Here is a 12,242-nt window from a genome sequence, read left to right as displayed (position 1 = left end):
GTTAGAATACTTCATCAAGATGGAGAGTGACGTATTTGATTTTGAAACTTAATAAGGGAAACTGCAATAGATTGAGATGTGCATTGGCTATGATGGATGGGGAAATGATACTGAAAGAAATGACAGTGGAGAGACAGTGGCAAACATTCAAAGAGTGAATGAGTGAACTATAAAAATTGTTTATTCTTGTCTAACGAAAGAGGACAGTGGCCAAACCATGGCTCATGAACAAAATTAGAGGTAGTACAGTTGGTTCGCTATAACGTGAGAGTTTTGTTCCTGTGCAATATTGTGTTATAGGAAATCGCGCTATAGAAATAATGGGGCCTATGGAAAAAGTAGGGTTGGGAGCAGACCACCAAAAAAATCACTCAAAATCACTCAAAAATCACTCAAAAGCCTAACACAAAGGATAGCAGGGTTTTAAAAAATGTTAACTTCATATCTAATAATGAAATAAAGTTAAATTTAACACCTTACCTTGAAATGGTAAAAGTAGTTAATCAGAAGTGGATGGGTGTAGTTTATTGTCTTCTGACTGTTCCTTTGGGGTTTACTTAATAAAAGCTATCCAGTTTTTACTGTTTTGCCCTTTCTCTTCTTTCATGAGGAAGCTGTTCATAGGGTACAAAATAAGATCTTATTCCATGAACTGCAACCCTGCTGCATTCTGCATTGTATTCATTGTCCTGTAAGAGCTGAAAATGCTTCTCAATTTCCCTCAGGATAGAAAACAAAACAGAAGTGGAAAGCTCTCGAGATACTGCATCTTGGACTTCATCTTCTAGATTTCCAGCTTCCACTTCCCCGCCTCAGTGACAAGTTGTTATAGATCAGCTGTAGAGAGGTCTTCACAGTGGGACTCAAGCAGCTCTTCAACATCCTCACTCTCCACTTTTCAAATTGCGTTATAGCCAACACAAGTTCGGGTTTTAGAAATAGCATTTCCCTATTCATCAGTTGTGTTATAACTAATTTGCACTGCCAGACATGTATTATAGCAGAACTGACAGTATTAGATGCAAAAAAACAGGCATACAAATTGACAAGAAGAGGCAGTTGAACAGATGATTGGGAACAGCTTAGAAGTCAGCTAAGGAGGACAAAGGGATTGATTCAGAAGGGGAAAATAGTGTGAGGATATTCTTGTGGGGAAAGATAAGAATTGACAGTGAAAGTTCCTACAGTTATACAAAGACAAAAAGACTGGTGAAAATTAATCTAGGTCCCTGACAGTCAGAAATTGGGAAGTTTATAATGGGGAACAAAGGAATGGCTGACAAGCTAAATTCATACTTCACTTCTTTCTTCACAAAGAACGACAGAAATGACATACCAGAATGCAGAGTTTCATAAGAGGGAGGAGATGAAGTAAATCTGTATTGGCAGAGAAATAGACTTTGCGAAATTGTTGGAATTGAAGGTTGATAAATCCCTAGGGTTTGATAATCTGCATTCTGGAGAATTTAAGGAAGTGGCCTTAGAAAAATTGAATACATTAATGATGATCTTTCAAGATTGTTAGACTCTGGAATAGTTCCTATGGATTAGGGGGTAGCTAAAAGGGAGGTAGAGAGAAAACATGAAATCATAGACCAGTGATTTGACGTCGCTAGTAGGTAAGATGCTAGAAACCATTATCTATGATTTTATAGTCAAGTGTTTAGGAAACAATGGCAGAATCAGACACAGTCAGCATGGATTTACAAAGTCATGCTTGACAAATCTACTTGAATTCTTCAAGGTTATAACTAGTAGAGGTGATCGGGGGTGCCAGTATATGTGGTTTATTTGGATGTTTAGTAGGCTTTTGATAATGTCCCACAAAAGAGGCTAATGAGTAAATTTAAAACTCATGGGATTTGGGTAGTGCATTGAGATGGATAGAGAATTAGTTAGCAGACAGGAATCAAAGTAGTAATAATTGTATTTTTTTTCTGAATGGCAGGCAGTGACTAGGAGGTACCATGGGGATTGATATTAAGACTCCAGCTATTCACAATAAATATTAATGAATTAAACCATGAAACTAAATGTCATATTTCACAATTTGCAGATGACAAAAAGACAAAAAGGATGGAAGGGTGAGCTGTGTGGAGGATGCAGAGATGTTGCAGTGTGATTTAGACAGGCTGAATGAGTGGGCAAATGTACAGTTGATGCGGTATAATGTGGATGGGTTATCCACTTGGGTAGCAAAAAAAAAGAAGGCAGATTATTATTTGAATGACTGTAAATTAAGAGAGAGGAATGTTCAACGATACCCGGCTGTCCTTGTGCACCAGTTGCTGAAAGTAAGAGTGCAAATGCAGCAGGTAGCAAAAAAGGCAAACTGAATATTGGCCTTCATAGCAAGAGAGTTTGATTACAGGAAAAAGAAGTGCTATGCTGCATTTATACAGGGCATTATTGAGGCCACACTGAGAATATTGTTTTGGTCTCCTTATCTGCAGAATGGTGTCCTTGCTACAGAGGAAGTACAGCAAATGTCTACCAAATGATTCCTGGAATGACAGGGCTGACGTATAAGGAGAGATTGAGTTGATTAGAATTGCATTCACAAGAGTTTAGAAGAATGAAGTGGTGGGGGGACTTCATTGAAAACTATAAAATTATAATAGGACTAGACAGATTAAATGCAGAAGATACGCACCTGATCATGAAGTAGTCCAGAATGGTCATAGTTTAAAAGATAAAGGGTATATTTTTTAGGGCTGAGGTGGGGAGAAATTTCTTCAGCCAGAGAGATGTGAGACCACAGAAAGTGCTTGAGGCCAAAATAGTATGTGTTATCAAGAAGGATGTAGACATAGCTCTTGTTGCTAAAGGGATCAAAGGATGTGAGGGGAGCATGGAATTAGGGTATTGAGTTTAATGATCAGCCACGATCATAATGCATGGTGGAGCAAGTTTGAGGGCTCAAATGGCTTACCTCCTCTCTTATCTATGTTTCTATGTTTCTCTGTGGTTGATTTCCACTTTTCCAGGAGTTTTACATATTGTAATTAATTTCATCTGAATATTTTTGAGCTTGTGAAAAGCAATGAAGCCAGACGTCGGGATATAGAAATGAAATGCATTTCAGGCAACTGCTTTTTGGGCAGAGAAGAGAGACAGAAAAAAAGTACAAGATGAGTTAATCACAGCAGAACTGACAGACTTGTTCTGACTCCCTGTTTCCCCAGCCTATCGTTAAATAGGTTAAAAGTGAAAAACTCAAGGACTCTAAGGACATTTCTACTGACTATTCTTGAACTTAAATTTTGTACAAATGCTTTCCCCTTTTGAACTTTGTACCTATTTTTGTGTGTGAGTTCCATGTTATATTTAGATATTTTTCTTGGGGTTATTATGTTTTCAAATCCTTTTCTTCTTTGTTCAAGAAAAAAAACTTATAATTGCCTCCTTAATTGTTACTAGCATTATGTTTTTTATAACAATGTGACACAGCTATATGTTGACAAGATTGAAAAGTCTTTTTTTTTAAATTCACTTATAAGATGTGGGCATCATTGGCTGGGCCAGCATTTATTATCAATCTCTAATTGCTCCTTGACCTCAGTGGTTTGCTTGGTCCATTTCAGTCAGCAATTAAGAATCAACATTGTTGTGGTTCTGGACTCACATTTGGGGACCAAGTAATGACACCAAATTTCCTCCCCTTAATGGCATTGGCGAACCAGTTGGGTTTTTATGGTCACCATTAAGCTAGCTTCTTATTTCAGATTTTTATGGAATTAACATTGCATAATCTGCCATTGTGGGATCACCAGAGAACTAGTCTGGAGTTTGAAATTACTAACCCAGAGACCTTACCAGTATGCCATAGCCTTACAGTTGTTGCAACCAGTCAAGTGGGTGGAAAAGACTGGAGCTGACTCACTTCTTATCGCATAATTATAACAAAATTGGGTGCTTGGATTGTGGGATACTGGATTCTGGCATAAATTGATGAAATAATTGCAATGATGTAAAGAAATTGCTCCTTTAAAGTGCTTCGTTTGTTAGAAAAGAGAAAAATCACAAGAAAGGAAATGGTTTTCTTTGGTTCATCATGTTAAAGTGCTAAAATGTCTACACTTGATGTTAATGCTTCTAAAGAACAGGATAGAAGACACTCGCAAAAAAATTAAAAGGATTATCTTTGGATGAATTAAAGGGATAGCTAGACAGTTGGATGTGGCTAGATACATTCTAAAATCTAGGAAAACAGCAATTATAAAACTTGTGGCAAAATATCCAGAGGTAGAAATGGAGAACAGTGGAAAGAGATACATTAAAACTGGAGTTGTAGAAATTAGAACCAGGATTCCAACAGAAAAGAAGTAGAAAGAGAATTCCAGGAATGGAAAGAAGCAAAAGAGCAAGTGATAGAGAGAGAGAGAGAGGGAGATGCAGGAAAAGGGAAAGAGAAAAGGAGAAATCAAAGCAAATTTAGCCGAGATGAGTGAATCTTAATGAAGGTAGCTTTGATGAGGAAACCACACCTAACTCAGACAGAAGAGCTGAAATGTTCAGGTTTACCCATTCAATCTCAAAATGTTGTGAGGAAAATTTGGATGTATTTTTCATCTCTTTCAAGCAATTAGCACAGTAGCAAAAATGGTCATTCCAACAACAGACTACCATTGTAGAACATGCTGAGAGGAAAAACTCTTATGGTTTACTCCATCTGAGCTGAGGACTGTGCAACTAACTATAAGGAAGCAAAAAAAGCTATTTTAATTGTATACTAGTTAGTTCCAGAAGTATACCAGCAAAAAAGTTGTGTTTTCAAGAGATGGCCTGACCAGATATATCTGGGCTTTGACAAAAAAAAGCAAAAAAACTGCATATGCTGTAAATCAGAAACAAAAAACAGAAGTTGCCGGAAAAGCAGGTCTGGTAGCATCTGTGAAGAGAAATTGGAATTAATATTTCGGGTCCGGTGACCCTACCTCAGAATGTTCCTCAGTAAGTTTAATGAGAATGACATACATGATGCCAGTCCAGATACCTTACAGGGAGGAAATCATTAGATGTAAACCAATGGCCTCCGAGGAATCAAATTTGTAATCATGCCTCAATCCAGTACCTGTATTACAGAACTAGGCAATGAGGAATGACAACTCAGAAAAGTGATTCACTCTCGCTACCATTCCAGAGCAGGGTTTGAAACCAATTTAGGATAAAGAGAGTGAATGTCTGAAGTAGAATACGTGCATTGTTATTCTACTATTTGTATTGTTACTTCATACTGAATTTGTAAAGGAATATTCACAGTAAACATGGGTGAAAAACTGCTCCCATTTGCACCTTGGGGGAAGAACTGCGTCACAAAAGTAAAGATTGGATTCTGCTACTGGGGAAAGAATGCAGCGTGAACAGATGACAACTATCATTAAAAAAACTACTGAATACTTTGTTGCTGAAAATTTTCTGTTTGTTTCAGGTTAAAACCTGTGGAAAGTAACCAGTTTGGCCATTAATTGTCCCCTTAAAGTCCTCAATTGACAGTGAGATGGGAAGGCCCTTCTCTGACCCTCTCAGCACGGACTTAATGTGGAGTTGGGAAGGCAGTGGAATTCCAAATCCTACCATGTACTTTCTCCTGATTGACTAAATGCCCCCACGCATTGCTAAGTGCTTCACCAGGAAAGACAGAAGATTGGCCTACTATCTCTGTGGCTTGCCTACTTGTTTGTGATACTGGCCATGAATGGAAATAACATTTATCCACACATTCTCCCAATGGGACTGTTCTTTGATGAGTGAGACTCAGAAATTGGGTCTGACCTGATGCATGCAAATCTCAATTGCATTTCCACCTCAAGCTAGTCATCTCCAGATCTTTTTATGCTCGGTCTCCAACCCAAGTCTTTTGTCAAGGAAAATTTAAACTGCTTTTAAAGCTCAGCTTTGCAAAATATTTGCATTAATTCAGTAAGTATGACAATAGAGAACAGATTAGTTAAAAATACAAAAGTTGCTGGAAAAGCTTAGCTGGTCTGGCAGCATCTGTGAAGAAAAATCAGAGTTAACGTTTCAGGTCCAGTGACTCTGCCTCAGAAGAAATGACATTTTCCTAGCTACCATCAGTTCTTTCGGTTATTAACCGATTGGTAATGTTCACTTCATTGTACAAGAAAAATACAGTTGTAGGAGAAATGTAGAGGCAGAGACAAGATTACAGAACATTACCTCATGTAGCTTTGTCAAGTAGAAGAATAATTTGTCACATTTTATATTAAAGCAGACATAAAATTAAAAATTTGTAGCAATTGTAATTATATTACTCGTAAGGGAACTAAGCATTTATGAAAGCTGTTAAAATGTACCAAACAGTCATTCCCAGTTGAGTTATGATCTCTTTTCGTATTAGTGGTGTTAATTAAAACAAACCTACCTTTTTAATTTAAAATTTAATACCTTTATGATTTTACAATGTTAGAATGCTGATATATAAACCATTTTCTATTAACTTATGGTTAAGCTATTATAAAAGAAGCCCATATCATTTATACGTTAATTTAGGTGTTGTAGTATGATGTTTTATCAAATCATATCGTCCTATACAGCATCAGATTCTTACAAGAAGGACAAAAACAGAACTAATATTCACCATTTTTTTTCTGAAGGGCAGCACAAAAACTGAAAATTGATTCAAGTTTATAATAAACAGTTGGGTCTTGTGTTATTCATTTAAATGCATTTATACATCTGAGAATAGAAATTGTGTTGCTCAATCATTATCTCCACATTTGATGTGTGGCAGGCTTGGAGGACACTCCAGACTAATTCCTGATATTCTCCTTTATGAAAAAGCAAAATAGAGATAGGAACAGGAGGTGAAATCAGAAAATTTCTTTCCTCTTCAGGACCTTGTCAAATATCTGAAGCGTTGCAATTCTCTAATAAAAAAGCAGTCGGTGAGATGCAATGAATGACATGTGGTGCACAGTGCTCCTCCAGTCTTATTTCCTCCATGATAAACAATGACCACACATTTTAACAAATGCCCAATGATACTTAAGTCAGATCTGAAGGACTAGAACATAGCAGCTCTGAGAAACTCCAATTGCAACCTCTCTTTCAGTCTTTGGAGGTCTTGGAGCTGCTGTTGCAGACGTGTAGCTTAAGGATCAGAGAACAGTGTCACTATAACAGGCTTTTCTTGACTTAACTGTTCTGAGGTACACAGACTTATAAAGGGGTGGACTACACTGGGGCCATGTGCGCAGATCATAGGAATGACTTAATTGAGGAGTTCTGGAAATAGTTTAATCACACAATGGTTACACTGTTTTTGTCCAATGTCTAAGAAAATGAATGACTGGTATTGAGAAGTATTAAAACCTATGTTCAAAATGTCAGTGTATTTGATTTATCTTCATTTGCTCCTTGAAAATTAATTATTGTTTTGAACCTATCAATAAATCCCCACTTTATGTTACGTCTTACAGTCATAGAGTCATACAGCACGGAAATAGACCCTTCGGTCCAACCAGTCCATGCTGAACATAATCCCAAACTAAACTAGTCCCACCTGCCTGCTCCTGGCCCATATCCCTCCAAACCTTTCCTATTTATGTGCCTATCCAAATGTCTTTGAAACATTGTAATTGTACCCGCATCCACCACTTCATTACAAATTTCATTCCACACAGGAACCACCCTCTGTGTGAAAATTGCCCCTCATGACTTTTTAAAATCTTTCTCCTCTCACCTTAAAAATGTGCTCCCGAGTTTTAAAGTTCCCCATCCTGGGGGAAAGACAACTACCATTAACTCTATAACTCTCTATTTCATAAACATCTATCAGGTCACCTCTCAACCTTCTAAGTGCCAGTGAAAAAAGTCCTAGCCTATCCAGCCTTTCTCTACAACTCTAGCCTTTCATACTTGGCAACATCCTAGTAAATCTTTTGTGAACCCTCTCCAGCTTGATATATTCTTCCTATAACTGGACGACCAGAACTGGACACAGTATTCCAGAAGAGGCCTCACCAATATCCTGAATAACCTCAACATGACTTCCCAACTCCTATACTCAAAGGACTGAGAAATGAAGGCAAGCACTTTTTTAACCACCCTGTCTATATGTGATGTAAAGGTCAAAGAATTATGTACCAGCACCCCTAGGTCCCTCTGTTCTACAACACTACCCAAGGCCCCACCCTTGTCTGTTGTACTAAAATACAATACTTCACATTCATCCAGATTGAACTCCATCAGCCATTTTCCAGCTCATTGACCCATTTGATCAAGATTGCTATGTGATCTTAGAAAACCTTCCTCACTGTCTACAATGCCACCAATTTTGGTGTCACCTGCAAACTTACTAACTATGCCTTCTATATGCTTATCTAAAACATTTATATAAATGACAAACAAACGAGGGCCCAGAACTTATCGCTGTGGAACTCTGCTGGTGATAGGCCTCCAGTCTGAAAAGCAACCCTACACCACCACTATCTATTTCCTGCCATTAAGCCAATTATGTGTACAATTGGTTCTAAGAGCAATATTAGTTTCTCAAGTCTCGCTATATAAATGAAGTCCTTTGTCATTGGATACCATTATGTAAGACTACTTCTGGTACTCTTCATTATCAAAAGGCAATCAATTTCAATGTTTAATTACATTGCCTTTCCTCCTTATTAATAACTATTAACTTAATAATTATTAAATTATTAAGTTAAATATTCTTGTTCAATAAAAAAAAACTCTTTCAATAATAAAGTCGGAGAGCAGAAAAAAAACACAAGCCCACCACATTCAGTTCTAATCACTGTAGTTTTAAAGTTTGATAAGGTAATCTAACTGAGATTAAAGGCATTAAAGGATTACATTTTAAGAAAGCAAAACACTATTTCTTTGATATTGGAGACCAAAATATTTTAAGATTTAATCTAAGCCCTGCAAGAGTGACATCGGGAAATAATACTTCACACACTCAGTGGGGGCAATCTTGACTTATTTTCTTCAAAGGAGCTGTTGAGATTATGCCATTTGAAATGGCCATGATGGCATACCCAAACCTTAAAGTACTTACGGCATGCTGAACTTTTAATTATAACATGTGTTTTCTAAACATGGACATATACCCTGAAGATGACAGAAGATGTAATTCAGTGGCTGTCTGAAAAGGAACTCTGGAATATCACACCTGAAGGTGACAAGGGACATCAACCAACAATCCCTTGAAGGTACACAGGCAAGTTAAAATAATCTAGTCTTTGACCTCTTAAAACCAGAGAGATAATAAAGGGATGACTACCGCCCCTCTCAGCAGGAAGCTATCTCCTGTAGACCATGTCCGAAACTGCAGACATATTTATTTTTTCTCATTTCAAGAACACAAAGGATTAAAAGTCAATCTCAATGTTTGACTATGTGTACTGGAAGGTAAAGGTGCATATTAGCTGGTGAAGATATGTGCTGTGAGTGTCACAGCTAAGAAAATCCCTCATCATTCTTGCATTTCAGGTAAAGAGAAAAGCAGTTTTTTTTTAATGTATCTTTTCTGGAATCGAGAAAACAAATGAGACTGCAAATGAAAGGAAACAGGACAAAGACCTTTGAGCTTGCAGAGCTATGCATCACAAAATCAATTGCTCACCTACCCATGTCAGTGCTACTGGTATCACCCAAACTAATGGCCATAACATGCCATTGTTTATTCTTTATGGAAGTCAGAGAATGGTCTGTAAACCTTACCGTTTTATTATTGAACTCGTGCCTTATTTATAATGTGTCTTGCATTTTTTTCACATGTTAATTAATTGATAAACTCACTTTCACTCGCCTCACTCAGCAAGCTTGATTAATTTGGCTTCTTTTTAAGACATAAAATAATTTGGTCTGGAGGAAAGGCAAATAGATCTCTCAGATCTGACAGATCTAATGGAAATCCATTGGTTGCTAATTGTCACCAATTGCACAGTCAACCTGTACTTTTCATGGAACAGTGACATCAACAAAGGAGGAGATGCTTTTCAAATTAACATTGTTGTGATTAGTTGAGCAGCCAAGTGATGAAAGAAGGAAGCCAGTTCACCACTCCTCAACTGGGATCCGGACAATTTGGCTAAACCATGTACAACCATAATAAATTGGGAAACTTCACCAAAGAGCTGGTCAAAACAAAAGTATCACAATTGAGATTTATAGATTTTTTTTGTTCAACAAGGATATTAAGGGTTACAGAGGCAAAGCAGGCACGTGCAATCAAGAGACGTAGCAAACAAAGCAAAACTGACCAATGGAAATCTCGCCTAGCTGTATAGTATACTCGTCTTCCCATGTTCCTATTATGGAATTTTCCACCTTTTACTTCTTTCCGTTACTAACATTCATAAAATAACAAAAATTTTTCAGTTATTTACTGCACACAGAAGTACACAAAAATACTCCACTGCTCGATGTTTCTCAGACAACCATTTCCTCATGAGACGCATCTGTTTCCCTGACAGATCTAATGGGAATCCAAATCATATTGGCTGCTCATTTTCACCAATTGCACAGTCAACCTTGCACTTGTCATGTAACAGTGATATGTTGAACTACATAAAATCAATATCTAAAATTGCTGCTGAAATCTTTAAACTTGTTCTATGGATTGACTTCTCAGTTCTCACTGCTGCTTAATTGCTCGAACCAATTGAATTGACATTCAGACTCTGTATTCATTCCTGATTGTTGATATTGCAAAAGCAAAACCTTGGGCACAATAACAGCTGGGGAAACTGTACAAGCTCTATAAGCAGCTGTACATTATAAATAATTGATTTTAAAAGTTGGAATAGGAATATAATTGCAATCCAGATGGGACATTTGATAGCTGGTGATGAATTAGAATAAATAAGCTGCACTTTCCATTCAAATTACTCCTTTAAACCATTGTAGTATCTTCATTTACATGTCGTTAACCAAGTAAGTAACCTTTTGTGATTAGTTTTAATTAGGACTTTGCATGAAAAGATAAAGTATAGTGTAGGGATGGTTGTTTGAGCAGATTACTCCCAACCTTATGCAGCTTCAATCTTATTGGCCCCAGTCTGTGCAGTTTAGTTGGTCAGTTTTGTAGCAATCTATCACCCAATGTGAACTTGATGTTTCAAATGAGTTAATTCACAGGTACTTAGAAAATGTCTCAGTGCTAATAAGGGTTGCTATGTGTGTATTGAATGATATTTACATAATTGGCATGATTTCGTAGGGGAGCGTACTTACATTCTATAAAGAGGCTTTTGAAGAAAACAAGGTTATTTTATGAGACTTCCATATCATCCCTATATGTATTCAAAATATATTACTTTAATTTCTAAACTTATATTATATTTAAAATGTAGTTAATGAACTTTGTTTATCAAATCTGTGTTTCTGTGCAATATATTATTCTAAATCATGCTGGTGTGCATCACCTGGTCCTTCACATTGCTAGTGAAGGAATGTATCCATTTAATAATCCTTTACAAGGTTTACTGTAGGTGTGAAATGCATCACTGACATTGAACATTGAAAAGAACAAGGCCTTAGATAATACGTACACCATAGTTAATCTTGTTGTTCATGATAGAAAGAGAGATCAGACATCAGATTACGTGTAGCGACAAAGGAAGGCAGAACCTAATGTAGATGCTAAATACTTATTTATTGAGCTTTCAAGCTGACCCTAGCTGTTATGGTTGACAGGTCATAGCTTGACAGATGACAGGAAACGCAGAAGACTTTCAACACAAGTTAGTTGCAGCAATTAAGTTGTAATACTTTATCATCTGAGTTTTCCCTCCACAAGATGAGGAGCTTTGAGATTTAGTCATGTTTCAGTGAAGATCTTACCTTCTGCCACTTTTGATTGTTTTTGCAACACTTCTATCTCTTAAGACATCATGCTTTCATTCAAGCAATAGAAAGATGGTGTAATTCTGTATCATCTGATGTCTTTCCTTAGTCTAAACATATTATGCAAAATAAAAATAATTGTTTAGGATGTTTTACAGCTCAAGTTCATTTTATTTCAACAATCAGATTATATATTCCAGAAGTGAACTCCCATTACCTAGCATCATGTTCGGGTAAGCAGATAACAAGGTTCTGAAACATCGAATGCTTCTGGTCTTCTGCCACCAATTGTTGTTTAATGCTTCTGCTGATTCATTAAGGTAAGCAGCATTTTTGCACAGCACAAGCAATGATATTCATAGTAGGACATTTTGATACCTACTCCACAATAACTAAAGCTACAAAACTGTATTTGT

Source organism: Rhincodon typus, chromosome 6 (genome assembly GCF_021869965.1).
Source record: "Rhincodon typus isolate 14 chromosome 6, sRhiTyp1.1, whole genome shotgun sequence".
NCBI lineage: Eukaryota > Metazoa > Chordata > Chondrichthyes > Orectolobiformes > Rhincodontidae > Rhincodon > Rhincodon typus.
The sequence above is the reverse complement of the archived record's forward strand: the minus strand, read 5'-3'. Positions refer to the sequence as shown.